Source organism: Periplaneta americana, chromosome 3, assembly GCF_040183065.1.
Source record: "Periplaneta americana isolate PAMFEO1 chromosome 3, P.americana_PAMFEO1_priV1, whole genome shotgun sequence".
NCBI lineage: Eukaryota > Metazoa > Arthropoda > Insecta > Blattodea > Blattidae > Periplaneta > Periplaneta americana.
The window spans coordinates 165,003,221-165,021,915 of NC_091119.1; the positions used below are offsets into that span (position 1 = coordinate 165,003,221).

At 35.7% G+C, this 18,695-nt stretch overlaps 1 protein-coding gene across 4 annotated transcripts in view; it reads right to left on the reverse strand.

The window, feature by feature from the left end:
• LOC138696818 (rho GTPase-activating protein conundrum-like) overlaps positions 1–18,695 on the reverse strand; it is a 275,488-nt gene that overhangs the window by 51,200 nt on the left and 205,593 nt on the right. The gene's annotated exons all lie outside the window — the stretch shown is intronic.

The following is an 18,695-nucleotide window of genomic DNA, read 5'->3' on the forward strand; positions in this document are numbered from 1 at the left end:
TCCAGAGCGTTTTCCTTTGCGTATTTGTTGTCATTCATTCTACAGTATCCCCACCCACTGTACGCTTTACCACCATACTCAGTACGCCGTTATGCGGATTTCCCACTGAACTGCTCTATTGGGTCCGAAGTCTCGAAGCCTGGTGATAAGTATGTAAATCTACAACATGAGACCTATACTATTCCTATCTTCCCACAGACAGTCGTCATAAAGTGGTTCCTTGGCTCTTAAAAACCCGTCATTGAAAACCAGACTTAAATTAGTGAACTTCTGATGCACTGCCTATCATGTTAAAAGCACAAGACCACAGAGGAAATTAGGAAACTGTATTACGCACTTAATTTATGAAAATCTTATATGGTACGGATTATCCGATTTTTTCGATTAACCGTTCATTCCACGCCCTTCATTACCACGGATAATAGAGGTTCTACTGTACTCCCACTTTAGAATTTCTATACAGAGAAAGTGGTTTCTGGCATGCCGTCTGTCTCCTAAACCACTGAACGCAATTTACAAGTTTAATAATTTCAATAATAAAATAAAAGTAAATCCATGGTGCTACAGCCCATGAAGGGCCAAGACCGACCAGCCGGCTGATGGCCTCACGTCCACGTCTGCCGAAGCAGAGGTGGACGATCATCCAACCAGTAGCACGATGATTCCCCAGCCGTTATAGCTAATAATTTCAATAATGAACCAAAATTACATATTCAATTTCATAATAATAAAATTCCATATTGCCACCGGAGTAGCTCAGTCGGCTAAGGCGCTTGCCTGCCGATCCGGAGTTGTGTTCGGGCGCGGGTTCGATTCCCGCTTGGGCTGATTATCTGATTGGGTTTTTTTCCGAGGTTTTCCCCAACCATAAGGCAAATGTCAGGTAATCTCTGGCGAATCCTCGGCCTCATCTCTCCAAATATCATCTCGCTATCACCAATCCCATCGATGCTAAATAACCTCGTAGTTGATACAGCTTCGTTAAATAACCAAGTAAAATAAAAAATTCCATATTGTCAAAAGGGAATCAAGAATGACAATTTCTCATTTATATTTGGTTTTGTTTACTACTGATCCTACTACTGCTACTATAATAATAATAATAATAATAATAATAATAATAATAATAATAATACATAAGTGTTCTGCCCCAGAGCAGATCTTTCACTGCAAACCCAGCATCCTCCAATCTCCTATTTTCTGCCTTCCTCTTAGTTTCCGCGTATGATCCATATAATATCTTAATGTCGTCTATCATCTGATATCTTATTCAGCACCGAACTCTTTTCCCGTTCACCATTCCTTCCAGTGCATCCTTCAGTAGGCAGTTTCTTCTCAATCAGTGACCCAACCAATTCCTGATCAGTTTCAACATCATTCTTTCTTCACCCGCTCTTTCCAATACAGCTTCATTTCTTGTTCTGTCTGTCCATTTCACACGCTCCATTCTTTTTCATATCCACATTTCAAATGGTTCTTGTCGCTTCTCTTCACTTTGCCGTAATGCCCATGTTTCTGCCCGATACAATGATGCCACACTCCACACAATGCACTTCACTAGTATTTTCCTTAGTTCTTTTTCCAGAGATCCGCAGAAGATGCACCTTTTTCTATTAAAAGCTTCCTTTGCTATTGCTATCGTCCTTTTGACTTTCTCGCAGCAGCTCATGTTACTGCTTATAGTACATCCCAAATAATAACAATAATAATAATAATAATAATAATAATAATAATAATAATAATAATAATAATAATAATAATAATAATGATCCAACATTTTACACCTGTTGAAAGTTACAAGATAATCACTTTCAGACAAATCCCTGGTTTATTTTAGTCTTTCTAATGATTCAAGGTAATTGTTAATCTTTGGCTTCAGATAGGAGAACAATGATATCACGCTTCTATGCAATAAGAGTTTCCATGTGCACGTTGGTATGAATCACAGTAAACAGAGAGCCAGTCATATATTAAAACAAACAATTTCTTCATTTCTCAGAATTAAAAGAAGAACGTGCTTGCGATGGAGAAACACCGAAATAATGTATAAATATGTAATAATAGTACATTATGCAACGAGCCTATAATGAAGATAATTAAGAAGTGAGTATGGATATTTATGAAACGAGCGCAAGCGAGTTTCATAATTTTCATACGAGCTTCTTAATTACCATTATAGGCGAGTTTCATACGACTTTTTATGCTCGACCATATTTTTAACTTGATGTTATTAATTTTCTTTGTATCTGACCTTCAGCAATGTTCCGTATGTTGTGAGATGTGCGCAGACGCGAAAGTATTGATTTTTTTTTTCCGAGGAACAGATATCCACATTGACCTTGCTAGGCCATAAGAACCTACAGAGATAACATTGAAATTAAATTAGACATTGAAAAACGAGATGACAAATTGAATTTATTTGAATATTATTTACAATTAACGCTAATTATTATAGTAACAGAACATAACCTTCTGCGGCAGTATTGGATTTCCAGCCTCCGTGACTTTTCGCTAATTCTCTTTCGATTGCATATCCGAGAATAATCGATACTTGCAGTTTTATAACGATAGAAAGCTGACCTGTCATTGGCTGAACAGTTGTAACCTGAGTCGTCATTGGCTGAAAGACCTGACCTTTAATGAGTAGGTGTACTTTAATGACATGCATTAAAGATCTGCTACCAGGTGTATAATTACTACGTTTCGGCATGGTGGAGCATAAAAATTGTTATATGACAATAGAATTCTATTTGAAGTCAAATCCGCGTCATGTTCGGATTAAAGAATTCAAGACACCATAGACTTAGTTCAGCACTGGCATCTTTACTGCGGTCCCGGAAATGGCAAGTATTTGAAGAAGTAGGCCTACATTGCATATCAACAAATGACTCCAACAGAAGGGATGATATTGTTGCAATTGGTACAGAACATCAGAAGAACTATGTTCTTGATCCAACTATAAGACTTGAGAAAACAATAACGCAAGTCGAAGAAGTAGATCAAGAGAAGAGAGAAATTTACGAAGACTGTTTCCCTTACCTAGACACAAAAATAATATAACATCCCTTTATAAAACTGGAAAATATAGGTTTATTGTTTGGAGCCAGAGGACGTGTTAGAAAATTCGTACATAAAATCTTAATAGAATTAGACTTCACGACTTCACGGTAAATTCCTTGCTAGAAATAATTGTTTATGTTATAAAAATTCCTTAGGGATTCTTCACCACCATTTATACTTTTCAAATTAATTAATATTTTAAACTATTCTTGTTAACTTAACATTTGATAATATTTAATATTGTTTATATCCTTTTTTTTCAGAAATTTAAAGTTTTACATAATATCTTAACTTATTATAATTGTTAAATTCATTGTTTAAACTATATAATTGTTGTGCAATTCTAGATCCTCGTGGTAAACTGTAGTTCGGCAGCAGACGAAAATAATTTCATTTTATTAGTAATAGCACAGTCTAGTATATACAGTCACGAAGCTTGAGTTGTGAGGGTGCTAGGAACAATAGACTGTGCTGGTACTATTTCGCATTGTCTGTAATGAGGCGATATTAGCGATCCTAGTGGTTAGCAACTATCTACGGATGCATTTTTACTACGTATTGAGCTTCGTGACTGTATATACTAGACTGCAGTAATAGTAAGGACAAAATCCTTACTAACTTTGAAACTAAGCATTTTCAGGATCACGTTCATGTGAAAGTTTCTCAATGTTTTGTTGTTAGGAATACTTCCCCAAAATATTTGACACCAATTTGCATACACCAGGTATTAATTTATCTGTCCATCTATGTACCCGTCCACATCTGTGGAGTAACGGTTAGCGCGTCTGGCCGCGAAACCAGGTGGCCCGGGTTCGATTCCCGGTCGGGGTAAGTTACCTGGTTGAGGTTTTTCCGGGGTTTTCCCTCAACCCAATATGAGCAAATGCTGGGTAACTTTCGGTGCTGGACCTCGGACTCACTTCACCGGCATTATCACCATCTCATTCAGACGCTAAATAACCTAAGATGTAAAATAACCTACTAAAATAAAAAAAATCTATGTACCCTCCCATCCACCCAGACTCTCTTCACCCCTCATTCACACAAACATCCAACTATATACTGTTATTTAAATTGAAGTTCTAATTCCTGCACAGTCATTTATAGGTTTGTAGAGGACTGATATTCCTCTCTTGTAAAAAAAAAAAAAAAAAAAAAAAAAAAATTATGCTCGACCATGCCGAAATGTAGTAATTATACACCTGGTAGCAGCCCTTTAATGGACCTCATTAAAGTACACCTATTCATTAAAGTTCAGATGCTCCACCAATCAGAAAACACCATTGTAGCAATATGAAAGCGCAAGTATCGATTATTCTCGGATATGCAATCGAAAGGCAACTAGCGAAACGTCACGGAGGCTGGAAATCCAATACTGTCGCAGAAGGTTATGTTCTGTTACTATAATAATTAGCGTTAATTGTAAATAATATTCAAATAAATTTAATTTGTCTCCCCTTTTTTTCAATGTCTAAATCATCAATTTCAAAGTTATATCAAGATTAATCTTTATTTTACTCTCTAGATTATATCAAGGTCAATGACATTTGTTTCTAGGAAAAAATCAATACTTTCGCGTTTGCACACATCTCACAATTTACGAGATATTGCACAAGGTCAGTTCCGCTCCCCAGTCAGATAAGAATAACATGAATACTTATGAATAATTTCAAGTTAGAAATATGGTCGAGCATAAAAAGTCGTATGAAACTTGCCTATAATGGTAATTAAGACGCTCGTATGAAATTATGAAACTCGCTTGCGCTCGTTTCATAAACATACTTGCGTGTTAATTACTACCATTATAGGCTCGTTGCATAATGCACTACTATTATTCAGAATTTCCATAACATTAATTCAATACCTACTAGTTAGGGGAATACAAAACAAAAACTTCAAGATAAGCTAAACCGTTTAGGATAATGACTGTGTAACGTATGATGTGTAACGTGTGAGAAAATAAGTTCAGTTTTTGCAGGTGTTATTTCCGCTCATGGAGTAAAACAGATCACAAGAAGTAATACAGCGAGCGATATAACAAGGACCAGCTCCTTCAAGGAGAGAAGAAACGTCTATGCTGAACTATACGGATATTGCTACCGCCGCCCGAACCATTTGTAACGGGACGTAACACGCCGCAAGCGCTATTTGTGAAAATAACAGTGTGGGAAAACTGTTTACATTCCATCAAGTATATTCATAGAAGCCTGCAGCTCCAGTATCGAGTACCTTTCCTTCCGGCAAAAGAAGCAATAACTTTACTTTGTATTACATTTTAGGAGTCCAATTCTAATGGCGAAGTGCATCAACCTCGGTTAAAAACGCAGTAATCATAGGTTACGAAACTACGGCTAAACAGTAACAGTGGTTAAAATGTAATTTCTGTGAATTATTCATAATCACCGATTACTTATACATGGTTAGCTAACACCTCATTTAACCAGAGTAAAATCTATGATGGTACATTGTTTCTACAAAATGACTGAAGGAACATATCCATACCTTTGCAAAAATAATAGTCAACGTCTAAAAACGACTGCGCTTACTCCGTTCTACATCGAAACGAACGTGTCCTACATTTTCGCGTTGCATTTGTTTGCCTTTGGGCGTTGTTATGTTTGCGGTTGCATTTCTGTTAAGTTAAAATCGTACAAAATGGAAAATTAAATGCAAAAACGATTATACCAATGTGAGTTTGAAGTATTGATGGGCTTAATTACTATATTTAAATACATTAGGCCTATAAATGAAAAAGATGGAATATCCATAAAGGAAAAGGATGAAGAAGATTAGTATAAAATGTGTGTAAGGTCCAGGACCCCATTTATACCAGGGAACTGTGCATTATCATAAGATCCATCCATAATCTCTCTTCGTTCAGCCAGTGACATAGAGAAAGAGATACTCGAGTTTTCCCTCTTAAAATACAGAAAATATCAGTTGCATAGAATCGTAATATAAGCAGCCGATCCATAGGAGAAATACGACTGTTTCTGTGTTATTTCTGTGATTGTAGATTTTGATAAACTAAATCCCCCCTGAAATTTTCTGTCACCTAATTCCTCGTAAGATTTCTCTCTTTCCACTAAAAAAACTTCACGCTCACCATCATCTCTATCGAAGTAATTCAAGTACTGTACAATAATAATCGTCTTCGAAATAATTACCTGTGGTTCTGGCCGTCATTTTGTTTCACTTGGCCTGCTAATCACTGGTTATCTTCTTTAATCGCTCGAATATGGCCGGTTAGAGATTACCGTGGTTAACCTTCTATTTAAGTCCTAACCGAGGTCGATGCACCGTAAAAATGCTTAACCAGGGGTTAGGTGGAAATTTTAACCGGTGGTTACACTAACCGATGTTGATGCATGTGGGCATAAGAGTGCTGCAAAAATTGAATTTTAGTTCAACTGTGACTGCTGATACACTTCAAATAAATTGTAAGGTCTGACTTTCTGCGAAAATAAATCTTAAAATTTTTATTTCTGTTCTTCAAGTTAAACTCTTTATTGCGGCAATTTAAAATGACTAGGAAATAGTTTAAGTTGAAAGAGAAGCAGGGCAATCATACAGAAAATGACTATTTTAAGTCACTGAGATTCCAATAAAATTGTGTACTTAACAATTAGCCGCACTGCTTTAACGTATAAGGAAGCAACGATCGTGGGTTCGAATCTCTTCCCAAGGAATGGACGTTTGTCCTTGGAATGAATGGAATTTCGGGAGGGGGGCACTATGACCCAGCACTACGACATTTTACGATCTAATGCGCTAACCCTCAACTTAGGTGCATTCCCAAATCCATACCGGCTGACTACACTAAGGTTCGCTGCGTACCCAGGTTTCGAGCAGGCAACCCCCACGTCCTTAGGACAGCCCCCTCCGTGCGTCGCCAGCCGGCGTTCGGGAATGCTTTAGAACAGTGGTTCTCAACCTATGGTACGCGTATCACTGGTGGTACGTGAGCCACTGCTGGGTGGTACTTCAACAACATATGAAATAAAAATATGAATTATCATAAAATATAAAAACATAGGGGGAAGTCTTGCAGTACCGACCCCTTAAGGTTTTTGGGTTATAAATAAGAAACCATTCAACTTTTTGACACACTTTTTTTATATAATGTAAGTACATATATTATTGAACTCAATGGTAATTACAAAAAAAATTCAGAAATTAATATTAATACAAAACATAAACAAATTAAATGTCCATAAAATCGATACAATCAGAAAATTGGCAGGCAGTACCGGTCACATATTACTTTTGACAAGAATCACATTCATACGTGTCAGATGTCTCAGGAATGCTGGCACAGGCTTCATGAGCCCACATTTGGCATGAAGAACATTGGATCCAATCTTCGTCATGAGATTCCCCGCAAAAAATACATGTAGTTTCCTCCTTTTCGTCATTTTTCTTAGTTTCTTTCTTGAGCTTTTTGGGAAGAATTTTCCTGATAGGGGGCGTTTCCCACGCACTAGGCTCTTGACTTCTCTCTTCAACTTTTCATTATTTTTTTCTTCTAGATATGTCTTTGTACAGTAGTGGCACTAGTTTCGTCACAGTTATAAATTTTATAGGGGTGAATACATGTTTTTCCATTAGATTTGTAAGACTCTTAAAGAATCGATTGACTTGTGGCTTGTTAAACCCAATTGATCTATTAAGGCTTGTCATTCAGGAGTACGGAGAGACAAATTCGGGTGCCGTTTCATGAAATCATAATAAAATTGCTTACAAGCAGTCTTTTTGTCACGGTTGAATTTATGAGGAATTTTTAAGGCCTCAGCAAGTTGAAAAGCTAGATTCAAAAACTCTTTCCTTGTGACTGGTAATAATCTATCAGATAGATCTTTCACATGATCCAATAGAACATCTTCGAATTCGGCATTGAACGTGGGTTTAAAACGGCCAAGTGCATGAGTGAATGTAATTTCCTTACCTCTTTTTACGGCAGAAATATGATCGATCAACGTACTTTGGGGGATATTGTATATTTCAGCAGCTTTGCGGTTAGCAAGTTGGCCTGTTAACACTTTCTCTACAGCCTGTTTCATAGAATCTGGATGCCATTTTCCTTTGGAAGGTCTACTTATCACTGGAGGAATCATAAACGTCCTATAAAAATATTAAACGAACATAACTAGCATGGAAGAATATGACCGGTACTGCAAGATCAAGAAGTGACCGGTACTGGCTGACACGCAGCGAAACATATAATATTTTTTTCTATAGCACCATTATGTTATGTAACATGGATCATGCACAAAAGTAATTCATAAATCATGACTGAATCGAATGAAACAAGATTTATAACGATACTTACCGAATTGCCTTGGTGTCAGTCAATTTAGATTTAGTCGATTCGCGCCACAGCAAACAGAACAGTCTTTCAACGGACTTTGTTAAAAAATGAATGTAGATTTAAGTTTGAATTATTTACCAGTGATTACTGACTGTTAGAAGTAACGTCCACTACATTTCGCGTCCTGCTAATTGTTGTCGGTATTTAAAAACACACACTGACCGGTACTGTATGCTGACCGGCGCTGGAAGACTTCCCCCTACACTTGTTTTCAAAGTTTCAAACAATGGAAAAGTTAAGTAAAATGATTTCAATAGTGTGTAACTTCAGAATTTTTGGATTAGTGATCCATTTTCTATTGACGATACCTTGCCAGAATTCTTAACCCTTAAATTCACAACGTATCCTAAAGGATACAACAGGTTAATAGGCTATATGCTATAATTTTAGAGAGAGACGAATAAAAAAAGATAGCTGCCCTTGAAAAAGGGGTACCGAGCGATAACAGCACCTGAATTAATTGCAGATCAACAATATTCTATTTCTAATTTCAATTTAATTTAATTTAATTTTTATTTATTTTTGGGGGGGGGTCAGCTATCCTTGACAGGAATACTCGTAATTTATTACAATAGAAAAAAATTGGTAGGAAAATTAAATTTAACCAAAATTTCACAATACTATAATTTACCAAATACTATACTTTACCAAAATTTACATATCATTTTTTAAAACAATTATCAATATCATCTTTTGAAATTCAAAAAATCATCTCGCAAAGTCTCAAAGATTCCCTGCAGATTATACAATTTCATTTATATCACTCAGAAGGCCTTAATTAAGGATATGCTAATTTTAAATAAAATCCTTTATTTATAAGTATAATTTTATAGTCATTTTCTAAGATTTTATTTTATAATTGATAATCAATGGTGCTTAATTATTACATTTTATTTTTATAACAATATTCATATTTAATTAATTATATTTATTTGCTATTAATTTCCGGATCCTCGTGGTCATCCTTAATTAAGGCCGGATGAGTTTCTCTCTCTCTCTCTCTCTCTCTCTCTCTCTCTCTCTCTCTCTCTCTCTACACCTTATAAAATATGGACATTGCGATAGTTGTTTTCTTTACAGTCCGACCAGGTTTAATAAACTAGTGTGAGAAATGAAGTTTTGCCAATTTAAGGGTTTAAGGGTTTAGTTTAAGGGGAATCTGTACGTAAATAAATTCAAATTAACAGCTTTTCCTTATTTCTCAGTGACAAATTAGTTGTAATAATAATATTTTATATTTCAGATATCATAAATTATATTATAATACATTATAAAATTAAGTATCGAATTCGTTTAATATTTGTATATAATATAATATAGGTATATGGTTTTACTTCTCGTAAGAGTTTTGTTTTTCCATTTTCAGCGCTATCAAATCATTACATATTTTAATTGTTGTTGGGGTCAACGTCTCAACTCTCATTATAAAGGAACTCTCGAGTCTAGACATTACAGTTAATGACGGATTTATTATTTTCTGGATCCAATTTATTTTATTTGAGTACATAATGTACCTAGATGTATTAATTATGTGTGTTATATTTCCGCTTTGTCGACTGCTAGCTGGTGTGATGTCAGCGCCAACTCTAGGGAGAAAGCAGAATCTCCCGCTTTAGCTGGCTTGAAGGTCATTGAAATCAGTCCGGCTACATCAAAGGTACCGACGCGAAGTGTCCATTCTTTATAATCCCTATTCGCTGTTAACACTCTCTCATTTCATAAAAACTGTAAAATTTTTTATGGTGCACATAACTATTTAATTTTGTGAATGTGGGTTTCCTTCCCTAATTTATTTTTAAAATAAGTATAGGAATAAATTTAATGTTGAACCTAAATTAAAACGTACCATAAAGAAGTTGTGTTTTGCTAAACAAGCATATTGCACAACCTTCACACTGACATATGTTTATTTACTTCGGTTACAGATTCTAGCATTAGCAGGGGTACTATGTGTTTATGGTGTAATTTTTGAGTAATTATTAAATCATTTACTATTATGCAACAAGTAGGGTTAGACCTATAAGCATTTTTCTGTTCATTTTATGGAGCATATCACTGAATAAATTCAAAGAGGTTCTGTTTCTTAACTAAACGTGTCTAAATAAAGTAATCAGTTATTGGTTTTATTTTCATTGGGTTATTTTACGACGCTTTATCAACAGTTTAGGTTATTTGTACTGATGCACAGAAATGCAAATTATGACCCCGAGGACTGACATATGACGTTTTTCCATAATAAATGTTGTCAGCGGTATAGCTAATATCCTAAATTAAAAATAGTGGTACGTCAATGGGAAAGGTTGAGAACCGCTGCTATAGAATGATGACGAAATGGAGAAATGTTGACGGAATGATATAGATGTCTAATATGGGGAAACGGAAAAACCCACAGAAAATCCCCAACTGCAACCCTATCCTCCTCAATCGTCACTATGGATTTTTCAATGAAAAATCGCAGGTCTGTCTGGGACTCGAACCCGGGTCGCCTGCGTGACAGGGTGAAGGTCTGACCACTCAGCCACGGCAGAGGGATTTGTCCTTAGTCTGTCGTATGTCCTCTGTTGTCCTAGGTGTAACCCCGCATCGTGCTGGCAACACATATGGGAGTCCTCCATGCGTCTGGTCAGTCAGTGCAGTCTGTCAACCAAGTTAGTCAAGAGTTAACTAGCCAATCAGCCAATATATCCGTTTTTAAGATTATGATGAACTGATGAGTGTTTTACTTGAAATTATTTGAACGAAATCTGTTCATATTCAATATTTACTTCAAGATTATTCGGAATCATTGCACAAGAAATGTCAATCTTCATTATGAAATACAGTAGATAGTGTTATCAATACCCCTGTATAGTTATAAGTTACAATTATATAAAAACGATACGATATATACACAGTATTTCTTCACAAAACAAGCAAACTGATTTAGACATTATGAGATGGCTTACCAGTACGTAAGCGCTGATACCTTATTATTATTATTATTATTTTTTTTTTGCCAACCGCTCAGTGAAATTTTAAATTTATTTAACCGCTTGTATACATAAAGGTATATTAAATACGTCCTATTTTTTCTACATTTGTATCTTTTGCAGCTTCTAAGAAAAGTGTACCCAAATTTGAGGAATTTAACATTGTAAGATATGGACGTACAGATTCCTCTTTAAAAAAAAAAAAAGAGAATATATCGGAAATGTTCGCTTATTTAAATAGCGCAAACTTTCTTTAAATCACAAAATTCAAGGCGTATTAATAAACAAAACACACTAAGTAACAAATGACAAACGATAAACAATCTCCCAAATACGCAGTGTTGTAATGACAAACAAAAAACGCTACGAACTTAACCATCAACCAATTATTATTATTATTATTATTATTATTATTATTATTATTATTATTATTATTACTTACTGGCTGGCTTTTAAGGAACCCGGAGGTTCATTGCCGCCCGCTATCGGTCCCTATCCTGTGCAAGATTAATCCAATCTCTATCATCATATCCCTCCTCCCTCAAATCCATTTTAATATTATCTTCCCATCTACGTCTTGGCCTCCCCAAACGTCTTTTTCCCTCCGGCCTCCCAACTAACACTCTATATGTATTTCTGGATTCGCCCATACGTGTTACATGCCCCGCCCATCTCAAACGTCTGGATTTAATGTTCCTAATTATGTCAGGTGAAGAATACAATGCATGCAGTTCTGTGTTGTGTAACTTTCTCCATTCTCCTGTAACTTCATCCCTCTTAGCACCAAATATTTTCCTAAGAACCTTATTCTCAAAAGCTTTTAATCTCTGTTACTCTCTCAAAGTGAGAGTCCAAGTTTCACAATCATAAACAACAACCGGTAATACAACTGTTTTATAAATACTAACTTTCAGATTTTTTGAGAGCAGACTGGATGATGAAAGCTTTTCAACCGAATAATAATAGGCATTTCCCATATTTATTCTGTGTTTAATTTCCTCCCGGGTATCATTTCTATTTGTTAGTGTTGCTCCCAGGTATTTGAATTTTTCCATCTCTTCAAAGGATGAAGTTCCAATTTTTATATTTCCATTTCATACAATATTCTCGTCACGAGACATAATCATATACTTTATTATTATTATTATCATTATTATTATTATTATCATCATCATCATCGTCAATGAAATGATAGAATGATGCCAATGGAGAAGGGGAATAAGCAACCAATTTGTCCCAAATATAGCCTGTTTCTACCATAAATACCACAAGAAGTTAACACGATTTGAAACCGAGTCTCCGGCATGGAAAGTCGCTTTTATAGTCATTCGGATAACGGCGCGCCAATGCATGACGTCAATTCAAGCCACTCACACTTTAACATAAATCTAAGCGGCACAGGAGACCAACGCTACATGGTGTAAGGAATACTTGGATAGCGTGTGACATATACGACCGTAAAGTATTTTTCAGGTGCTTGGCATGGATCTGAAACACGCTGCAACGGTTTTTCAACGCCTATTACCTTGGTGACCCTTGGAGCGGACTTGTCCGGCCAGGAATTTCTAGAGGACGCTGATTCTGTCACGGAATGAGGAGCCAACTATGGCCATCTTTTCAACTATTTCAGCCGAAGGCACTATGCGTAAAGAGGAAATAATTATTGTGGTTTGGGTTTAGAGAGTCCAAACGGTTGAGGAAATTACAGCGGCAGTCTGGTAGCTTTCGCGATGGTTAATAAGAAGCAAGTTTGTGCACCTCGCTGTCGACATGAAAAAAAGCGACGTTCCTCACGCAGACACAAGGAGAAATGTATAGCGTCGTCATCTGCAATAGGGATATCCTGAACTAGCACCAGCAGATAGCGCACGTGTACTATGAGGGATGCGCTTTGCGTGTGCATTTGTTTTTCGGTATATAAACATTGAGGATATACGTAGTGTATTAGTATATTAAATACTCTTAAAAACAACTAAAAATAACAAATTTTTGTTATGTTCCTATATGTAAAAACCAGGGAAAGCTTTTTGTCTTCAATCAGGTCCCGAAATATATTGAATATATGCTTTAAACCTTAAAAAAAATATAAGTAATAAAATTGAGCCTCGAAAGTGCTAGCTATTAAATAAAAGTAACTACTTCAAGTATGGAATTGTTGACTGTAGTTTCATTTTGGAAGAGGAAAAAGGAAAAATTAATAAAAACATATGCAACCTCGACAGCGAGCTATGTTAGCTTAAATTATATGCAGTAGTTGTAGGAGTCTCCGAATTTTACGCCTGCAGTAAACTCTCGATAAACTGGAATGTTTACTATCCAGTAGGGTGGAGTGAAAAAAATAATTTCAGAATTTAAATTCGGCAGGGCTTTCAAAAGTTGTCATTTGATGTCAAATGATCGTGTACGAAATTTTTTCGATTTATTTTAATATTTAGATGCGCCCCAGGGGCTTCGAAAATTTCCTTATAGTTAAAAATAAGAAAAAATGAGCTTTTATTTATTCTTATTACTTAATTTATTATATTATCTCATTTTCAGTTTGAGAGAGGATATGGATCACAGCCGTAGCGAGTTATTGGAAAGGGGTAAGGGTACCTCAAATGCAAGGAACACAACAGAATGCCCATTATCTGGCACTCCAGCAAAAATATCAGAAAATGTTCTTCCCACCAATGCTGATGTAGTGAGGAACTGTCAACTGTGAGATGGAACATGAAACTTGATATTCATTCAAAAGAACCATACATCATAGATATTGCAGAAACAGTTTCCGTAGATGTTGAGAAGATGTGGAGGAAAGCATCTATCCTCACATTTCTCACAAACGTGTAGTTGAAACATCATTCAATTACACAATAAATACAGAAACATATTGAAACCATTCGAAGGTAGAGAAAGTGATACAAATTATAAAACTAAAATTAAAAACTGCTGCAAAACTACTAATTCACAGTTATTCGATATTGCCTTTTGCAAATGTACAGACTTCTCAAAATGCAAGTGTCCAAATACAAGAAGATTCCAAGTGATGAGCGAGAGTTCATTGTTGATCAGAGAACCATGAGGAAAATGGTAATTGGTGGTATTGACCTTAAAATGACCCTGCATATTAAGAAAAAAGAGGAACGAAAGGTGAAGGAATAAAGGAGACTGGAGATGAGTGTCAACAGAATATCCGATAAGTATTGCATCTGAAAACAGTTCAGAATTAGAAGATGGGCAAGGAAATAAAAGTAGAATTAAACCAACGACCAGAATAAAGAAAAATCAAATGAAATTGCATCTTCTAAACATGGCAAGTAACTGTGATCGACGTGGCCTTTCAGATCGAGCAGCCGCCCCTATTGCTAGTGCTCTTTTGCAAGACATTGGTGTTGGATATGATGGTGAGACAAGTAATATCATCGATCGAATAAAGTACGCAGAGAAAGGAAGAAGTTTAGATAGGAAGCTATGGAAAGATTTTCTGAAAACTCCCGCCCTCTTAATGGGTTGTACTTCGATAGAAGAAAAGGCCTTAAAAAGTTCAAATTAAGAAGGGTTACAAGTTCCATGCATCTACTCAATTGGAAGATCATTACACACTTGTTCAAGAACCAGATTCAAGATACATAAGTCACTACAGTTCCAAGTGGTGAATCAAAGTTATCTTACAAGAGATGTTATCATTTTTCCATAAACAGAATATTTCCTTATAAAACCTCAAAGTACTGTAATAGGATGTGATGGAAACAAATGTAAACACTGGAGACAAAGGTGGAGTCATACATCTATTAGAAGTGGAACTAAATCGGCCTTTGCAATGGTTTTTTTTTGTCTTCTTCATACTAATAACCTGCCCTTAAGACATTTATTTCATAGAATGGATGGTAACACAGTAAGCCCAACGTCTCTGCCTGGGCCAATTGGGAAAGCAATAAAGAAATGTGGAGATCTTCCCCTTTAATCTAAGTACATACCAAAAATACCTGTATGATGTATGTCAAGTTATATCAAATGGTGTCTGTTCCACAGATTTGTTACATGGAAGCCATTCCAGATGGTTGACTACAGCAAGCAGAATATTCAGATTCCATATCAGTACAGAAAAACCTTCTGAGAAACGCATACTTGCAACATATGTTATTAAAGTATGTGCAACAGTCTGGTTTTCCTTTAAATTGAAACCAAAGTTAACAGAAGGTTCACGTCATCTCTGGAAATTCATAAATGTGTCTCGATATTTACCTAAAGAAATAAAGGCCATTATTGATCCAGAAATTCAGAGAAATAGCTTTTTTGCTCATTCTGAAAACATTCTTTTATCGATGATAACTGATGAGAGAAGAGACATTCAGCAGCTAGCACTCAGAAGGATTACAGCAGCAAGACGTTCCCCGAATTCTTTTTCAAGTGTAAGAATGTTCCGTGTTCCAGAAGTAAATTTTTAAGCTAAAGATTACACTGAACTCATTGACTGCAAGAAACACAGAGACACGAATCACCAGTAACAAAGAATGTAGAGGGATAAGAAATATTAGATGTAATTCATTCACGACAGGAGATGAACATTAACATACTGAAATTTCCATGCCACACTCGAGCGACTGAGAGATATGTTCACCTTATAACAGAAACATCCAAAAGTGTTTGTGGGGAAAACAGTCGATATGGTTTTGTTCTTGCAGGATTACAATCAAGGTCGCTAATAAAATTATTCAATACAAAGTCTGAATATATTACTTGAAATTTGGAAAATAGGTTGCAAAACATTACACAAATTTTATCACTAACAAAATATGGTATAATATATTTACTTACTCATTTGTAATATATATGTTTGTCCAAGAGCTGTCACAAGTAATTAATTATTTCATTAAAATTGAAGAATTCTTTAATTTTTTTAAAGTGGGTATTTTAGTAGAAACTACCTAAATTAGTATTTGTAAGTGAAGTGTGTTATTCATAGATTTCAAAAAGGCATGTGACTCGGTTAAGAAGGAAGTATTATATGATATTCTTATTGAATTTGGTATTCCCAAGAAACTAGTTCGATTAATTAAAATGTGTCTCAGTGAAACATACAGCAGAGTCCGTATATTTCTATCTGATGCTTTTCCAATTCACTGCGGGCTAAAGCAGGGAAATGCACTATCTATCACCTTTACTTTTTAACTTCGCTCTAGAATATGCCATTAGAAAAGTTCAGGATAATAGGCAGGATTTGGAATTGAACGGGTTACATCAGCTTCTTGTCTATGCGGATGACGTGAATATGTTAGGAGAAAATACACAAACGATTAGGGAAAACACGGAAATTTTACTTGAAGCAAGTAAAGCGATCGGTTTGGAAGTAAATCCCGAAAAGACAAAGTTTATGATTATGTCTCGTGACGGGAATGTTGTACGAAATGGAAATATAAAAATTGGAAATTTATCCTTCGAAGAGGTGGAAAAATTCAAATATCTTGGAGCAACAGTAACAAATATAAATGACACTCGGGAGGAAATTAAACGCAGAATAAATATGGGAAATGCGTGTTATTATTTGGTTGAGAAGCTCTTATCATCCAGTCTGCTGTCCAAAAATCTGAAAGTTAGAATCTATAAAACAGTTATATTACCGGTTCTTCTGTATGGTTGTGAAACTTGGACTCTCACTCTGAGAGAGGAACAGAGATTAAGAGTGTTTGAGAATAAGGTGCTTAGGAAAATATTTGGGGCTAAGCGGGATGAAGTTACAGGAGAATGGAGAAAGTTACACAACACAGAACTGCACGCATTGTATTCTTCACCTGACATAATTAGGAACATTAAATCCAGACGTTTGAAATGGGCAGGGCATGTAGCATGTATGGGCGAATCCAGAAATGCATATAGAGTGTTAGTTGGGAGACCGGAGGGAAAAAGACCTTTAGGGAGGCCGAGACGTAGATGGGAGGATAATATTAAAATGGATTTGAGGGAGGTGGGGTGTGATGATAGAGACTGGATTAATCTTGCACAGGATGGGGACCGCTGGCGGGCTTATGTGAGGGCGGCAATGAACCTTCGGGTTCCTTAAAAGCCATTTGTAAGTAAGTAAGTGTGTTATCAGACGCTTAAAATGACTTGAAATATGTTTTGAAATAGTAATTTGTAGATTATTATAAAAAATGTTTAACCGTTTGATGTTCCGATATTTGTTCTATGCTTCACAGCGCTTGGGGCGCATCAAAGAATTGAGATAGAATCTTGAGATTTTGCATGAATAATAGCTATATCAATACACAACTTTTGCAAGCCCTGCCGATTTGAAATTCGACAACAAAAATTTTTCCCTATACTTTTCACTCCACCCTACTATCCAGGACGATCCCTAGTGAAATCCATTTCGTGAATAATGTTTTTAATGTACTGTACCCTAATTATTAAAGCCATGTTTTAGGTTCAAATTTTCAAAATCATCCCACACAGTATTCAAAACTGCATGTCCTTAACCTACAAAACACACTACTAATCGTGATACTATTGCGATCATATTATATCATCCTATTAAAAATTGCATTTGATCTTTCTGCAAGTACAGAAAAAATACAAGGAATTAAATCTCGATAGTCTCTTCCCTATATAAAAAAACACATTGGTGGCTGCATATCCTGTTTTAGCGTACGGTTCTTAAATACTAATTATTAAAGAGGGCAATAATACTTTCGACATATTTCCTATTTTTTTATTCGTGCATATTGTTCTCAAAGTTCTTGTTTAGGTTCATGAACATTCAATTTACTCGTATTTATATTCTGCATAATGAAGATTTCCCCACCCATCTCGGGGAATCGCTCAATATTATACAGGTTTACGTTATTATTTATTGTAAATTAAATTAAATTAAATTATGAGGTAAGAAAATATTGAATTATATTAAATTATACTAGGTTATACAAAATAACTGTAAATATAATTTTGACACGCACAGAAAACCAACAAGCGGGAAAAAGTAATCAACTGTAGCATATGACAAAACATAGTCCTACAACATGTTGCGCCGCATGGAACGCTCCTGCCATCTGACGGTAAAACTTCGCATAAGATAGTCCTATTGGACTGCTGCGAACAATCGGCGTAAAATCCTAGAGAAAAATAACGAAATATATATACTATTTGTGGACCTAGAAAAGGCGTTTGACAGAGTAAACTGGAATAAAATGATGGGGATCCTAAAGAAAATTGGCGTGGGTTGTAAAGAGAGGAGGCTGTTCAGTAAGTTTTATATGAAACAACGAGTCAAAGTCAGGATAGGGGAAAAAATGTCAGAAAGAAGTGAAATAGGGAGAGAA